Source organism: Clavelina lepadiformis, chromosome 6 (genome assembly GCF_947623445.1).
Source record: "Clavelina lepadiformis chromosome 6, kaClaLepa1.1, whole genome shotgun sequence".
In the NCBI taxonomy this organism is placed as follows: Eukaryota; Metazoa; Chordata; class Ascidiacea; order Aplousobranchia; family Clavelinidae; genus Clavelina; species Clavelina lepadiformis.
In genome coordinates this window covers 8,907,232-8,913,433 of record NC_135245.1, presented here as the reverse complement: position 1 = coordinate 8,913,433, position 6,202 = coordinate 8,907,232, and positions in this window count along the sequence as shown.

Genomic DNA, 6,202 nt, shown 5'->3' with positions numbered 1-6,202 from the left:
CTACTTAAAAATTCCATACCCACCTTTAGCAGCCCATGTGTTTATGCTGGCAGTTTCTGCTCAGGCAGATGGAACACCACCTCTAACCCTGACCTGGCTTTCACAAATCTCAACACTGGCCCTAGACCGAGACGTTTTATTCTGGATAAATTCCCAAGATCTCAACACAGACCATCACTAATAAAACCAACGAACCCAATAGAACCTTTGAAAACAAAACCAGTCAAAAGATGGAACTTCCGGAAAGCCAACTGGCAACAATACACTCGATTGGTCGAGTCTGGATCTAAAAAGCTACCAGACCCTAAATCGACCAACCTGAATGTAGCCTACTCTGCATTCTGCCAATTACTCACTGACGCTGCAAAGAAGTCCATACCACGTGGCCGTCGGCAACACTACATCCCTACATGGGATGTTGAATGCAATAACCACTATTCGTGAGTGCTGAGCAACCTAGTGATGGTGCTTCCAAGGCCACAGACCTGCTAAACTGCCTTGATAAAAAACGTAAGAAGCGCTGGGAGGATACTGTAAAGGACATTGATTTCACGCATTCCAGCAGAAAAGCGTGGAAGATCTTTAACCACCTCACTGGACGAAACTCCCAGTCAAAACCATGCCCGATTACAGCAAATTCCATAGCCGGACAGCTTTTAGCCAATGGCCGTTTTAGTAATGCAGACAAGAACCATGCACGCCAGGTAAAGCAGGAATGCAGTGCACCATGGAAGGCACCTGGACCAGACGGACATCTTTCCACGCCATTCACCATCCAGGAACTCTCCAGAGCTATTATGTAGATGAAGAGTGAGAAAGCCCAAGGATCGGATAACATCCCCCCAGAGTTCCTCAAGCAGTGTGGCCCCAAATGTCAAACATGGCTCAACAACTTTTTTTCATCCTGCTTCCGCCGCATGGCGATCCCGAAGATCTGGCGCAGAGCCAATGTTATCGCCTTGCTAAAACCTAACAAACCCGAAGACAATCCCAAGAGCTACTGTCCTATCTCTCTACTTTGTGTCCCCTACAAAGTCATGGAGAGGCTCCTGCTTGCCCGGCTTGACCCTGTCGTTGACCCACAGCTCCCACAACAACAGGCTGGATTTCGACGGGGACGATCAACTGTACAGCAGGTGCTGAAGCTCACCGACAACATCGAGGACTGCTTCGAGCGAAAACAGAAAGCGGGTGTGGTCCTGGTGGACCTCACGGCTGCCTATGAGACCGTGTGGCAGCAAGGCCTAACCCTCAAACTTCTTCGGATGATCCCTGACCGACACCTAGTGCGTTTCATTAGTAACATCTTGTCCAACCGCAGTTTCACTCTCAAGACCAGTGATGGACAAAGCAGCCGCTTGCGGCGGCTGAAAAATGGCATACCCCAGGGCTCTACCTTGTCGCCAATGCTTTTCAACATCTACATCAGCGACTTACCACAAACAACATCACACCAGTATGGCTACGCAGACGACCTGGCTCTTCTCTACGCCAACACAAACTGGAAGAACGTTGAGGGTGAGGCGAACCGTCAGTTAGCTATCCAACTGAACGGGACTGTACTGCCTAATATCCGGCAACCACGGTACCTTGGAGTGACACTGGACCGCCAGCTAACGTATAGACCACATATCACAGCCCTCCGAAGCAAGATATCGGCAAGAAACAACCTTCTAAGATGCCTGGTTGGGTCCTCATGGGGAGCATGCACCTCCACCCTTCGTACTGCAGCGCTTGCGATTGTCCACAGTTCTGCAGAGTACGCTGCTCCAGTCTGGTGTAGAAGTGTGCATGCGAAGAAACTGGACACCATCCTAAATGAGACCCTCAGGATCATTACCGGCTGCCTCCGCCCCACTCCTGTTGCGTTCCTGCCAGTACTGGCAGGCATCGCTCCGTCCAATTACCCGAGAGTACAAGCAACCCACAAGATTGCATGCTAAGTCGTGGACAATACCAATCATCCCTTGTACGGAACCCTAAGCAGCCAACCTCACAGTGGCCGTCAACGACTGGTTTCTCGACGCCCTTTTAGCAGACACGCTATGGAACTTGTGAACACCGGCTTTAACATCAACACTGCATGGTGCAACGACTGGAAAGTAGTGTCCCGCCCCCGCCCCCCAGTTCAATGTGGAGCCCTCCACCACCTCCCTGGTGGCGCAGACCTTCCTCGGAAAGTCTGGACAACCCTGAACCAGCTCAGAACTGGAGTAGGCCGTTTTGGCGAATGCATGCACCGCTGGGGCCTCAAAACATCACCATCATGCATTTGCGGTGCGGAATCACAAACAGCAGAACACATCCTTTTCAACTGTCGTGTTCTACACCCACCCATAGGGAAGAAATGGCTGCAATTGGTAGCTGAATACACTTGAGCCGACCTCATACGAAAGAATGAACTCATTTAACCTCTTAAAAGTCACGTAATTCTATTTGTGCCGGTAATGCAGCCTCAATGAACTCGTTTAACGTTTAAATCACGGGACCAAAATGTCTCGGTTGCGGCCCTCAAAAATACTGTAACTTTTTTCATTTCTAAATATTCAATTTCTGCTTTACAATTATCTTTAAAGTCACTTGGCTAAACTGTTCTTGCACCCTCATATTATATGTAGTGTGGCATATAGGCCTAGCGCAAACAAGTGACATTTTGACCACTCGTGTGGGCCTGCAAACAATATGCCATACTACTTTATTATAACATAAGAAAATAAACTGTAACGTCAAACTAAAACCGAATTATGGAGCAGCAAAATCCTGGCAGAATTTCAAATTTGTAAAGGAAGATGCAACATTTGTAACAGTTAGCCTTGGGCTCCAGACATATCAACTAGGCTACTAACAAAATGCAGCTTTACATCACGCTTTAGTCCACGTTATAGCGATGTTGATGCTATATTAGGGAATCGGGGTTATCTAAAGCCAAAAGCTCTGATTGTCCCTGTAAAACTGTCCCTGTCCGACGAACTTTTGATTCCTCTGTTTTTGCTATCGCTTCTTTGTTTCTTCTAGCCAGCACGACAATCATAAAAGTCCAATTATTTTATTCCAAAAATGTAGTGGTATTACCTATGTATTACAAGAAATCATGCATGTACAGTTTCCCAAAACATACTTGTTCAGAAGCCGAGATTTCAGAAGAAACGATTAAGCCAAAACTATTTTTTTATCGCCTTATGCTATATCCAATCAAAATAGGCTACCAGTTAAACGTCACAAAAATATGTGTCACAAAATACTTCATTCTTAACCACTAACAATCTGACAACACTTATACGTCACAGAGATAAGTTTGTGTAGTGTACTTCATGCACTTCCAAAACCACATCTATTTTTTAAAACCCAGCAAACTATTTTACATTTCAAAAGCTATCTGATAGGCTATATAATAATGTAAAACTATACATAGAAGTTTGAATGACACGAATTGTGCCAAAGGCAATATAACTTTCTCCATAACATGCACAATTTGTAATTTAATATATCGTTACAAATGTTACAACGAAAAGCGACAAAATTCGCTATTACATAAAAAGTTTGCTGGAAAAGCGAAATAAAAATGCTTGAGCGTTTTCATAAATTTATGACTGAACTATTGGGTTTCGATACATTTTTGCAAAACCAAGTGGCCGTTTTCTTATGTACCTTGTGTACAGTACAATGCCGGGTTAGTATGCTTTCGTTTAAGCTCCCATCAAACAAGCGAAAAAATTGTAGTTCCCGTATATGAGCCCGTGCGTTTCTTTCTCAAAAAGATATTAAGAGGGGAAATGTGGCTAATTCGAGGGGAAATTCGTTTGATCTACTTGAAAACTGTGAGAAGAACAAAATGGAACAATCTTTTAAGTAAACACTCATAACTTTTTATATAGGCCAAAACTCCCAAACCTGCAATATAAATGTTTGTTTATCTACTTGTACAAGTGAATAGCAAACAAACCACCAATAAATTCCTTTCCCTTCCTGCATAAAATGAGTCCCAAAAAAATCATGTGCTCAATAAATACACTGGCCTATGGTAGGCCTGATTGTTTTGTGGTAAACCGATAACAAGTTTTCCGTTTTATTTGACATTTCGTCGTAAATCTTCATAAAATCTATAAGTGTAGCATAAACTAATATTTGCCAATCGAACGGTCTTTTCTTCTTTTATGCAAGGCATGTACAAACAGTGTTTTTGTATCCGCTCGGTACTGACAGACGTTAAATAATTGCGGGATATCTATCTTTTACAGCTTGTTGCGCTTATTACGGTTGTTGCATTTTCGTTGGTCAAATACAGTAAGGGAGACAACAAGCGTTTTCGCGAATAGGCTGAAATAAGAAGCTTCGCAGGTTAAGCCTGTAGCAGCTGGTTGATATAGTATAAGGATATGTATCCTTGTTGGACCAAGGAAATACTTTGCATGCTTTTTTAAAACTGGCGATATGTTTTCACCGTTTTGAAATACTTAATTCCTAGGGCGTGCCTGTATGCAATTTATATTTGGTACAGCCAACATTTTTTGAATAATAGTTCTGTGGATTCGCGAACTGTTCATCAAAAAACGCGTTGTTACTACCTTAACCAAAAGCATTGTCACCATAACGTTGCACCATTCAGCATCGAGCCCGACGTGCACTATTCCAAATTTGGCGTTCTTATTGCGGTAGCCACTGCATTGGCAGATTGATACGGTATGGAATATGATAATCCTTGTACTCGGTCTGAAGAAAGTACATGAATAAGCCCGATGATAATGTCAAGCCAAAATAGACGAAAGTGAAAACCGTTGTCTAAGGAATTGGACTAGATAAGTGAGAAAAGACGCATGTAATCGCAGACGATTATGGGCTAACAAACAGTGAAGTGGTGGATATGTACTATGGCAATCATCAAATAAATAAATGTGGGCTGAGTGATAGTTTCAGATTTTTTTCTGTTCGCCTGGTTAACTTGGAGCGCTAGCAATTCATTTCTTGATATTTTTTCAATCTTAATTAAAGGTTAATTACAGCCATAACGGCAAACATCTGGGAAACTCAACCATTAACCCCCCTCCCCCCACTCACATAGCGTTAATTGTTATGTCATATTGAGAATGCAAGCCTATTTTTATTTATAACGCTAATCCTTCACTGCCCTAGCATTCATCTTTACCAATTGTAACTTGGACAATAATTGAGTGTTCGAAGGATATCTAAGTCATACTTCAGTCAGCAAACAGTTGTATACAGAGCTTTAAGCTTTTTTTATCAGTACCGATGAAAAGATAATTTCCAACAAAATGTGAAAGCTGAATATAAATTTCATATTTCATAATTAACATGTTAAGTTCAGGGTAGTGAGAACTGACTGCTATAGTCAGCTAGTGGAACATCAACCCATGCTCACAGAAACCAATGCATGTTTTAGCTTCAAGGCCGCAATACAACTTAACATTGGTGATGCGAGTGTATTTTCATTTGTTAAGTGTCTGTTAATTGCAGGTTACTGCATATTGCAAAAACCTGTGGAGCACCAGTGGCGTAGCCAGAAAAACAATTTGGTAGGCCAAATATCTCATGAGTTCAAGGGAACTACAAAGTGTTTGTTTTAAGACACCACCTGATGCAGAAGCCTATAGACAGGAAAGTTTGGCTACGTCTATGGAAAGCACGTAACTAGATTAAAATTTAAATAAACTTATCCTAATTGCTTAAATGAAAAATGCCTACTGCAAAAAAGTGAAAAGCACATTAAAATTATCAGTGAGCTAGTAATATTAACTGCATTAAGTATATTTCGCATGTAATGTTGTGCCTTCTTTACTAATGAAGGGAAAATTTGGGCCATCGTAGTAAACGTTTGCCGACCACTGACTTCCATAAGCAATGATTCCTCATCGCTCGAGCATAGGTTACCGAGCTAGCCTTTGTGCAAGTTTTGTTTGTCACATATGTTATGCTTTTTTATATTTATACAATAGGTCTGTAGCATATACGCATTGCCCGAATTTAAAAATGTTCAACAGGGCACCGAGACCAATGAACTGTGGGGATGGCGATGTTAATTGTTTTAGGTTGGCCTAAAGCCAAAGCTTTAGTCTTTCTTTTAGAACTTCTTGACTATTTTATCTTTGACTTTGTTGCATATGCTATCTCTGCTTGTTTCTTTAAGTCAGCATAACATTCATAAAGTCTAAATTGTTATATTGTCCAAAATATAGTCGTAATCACA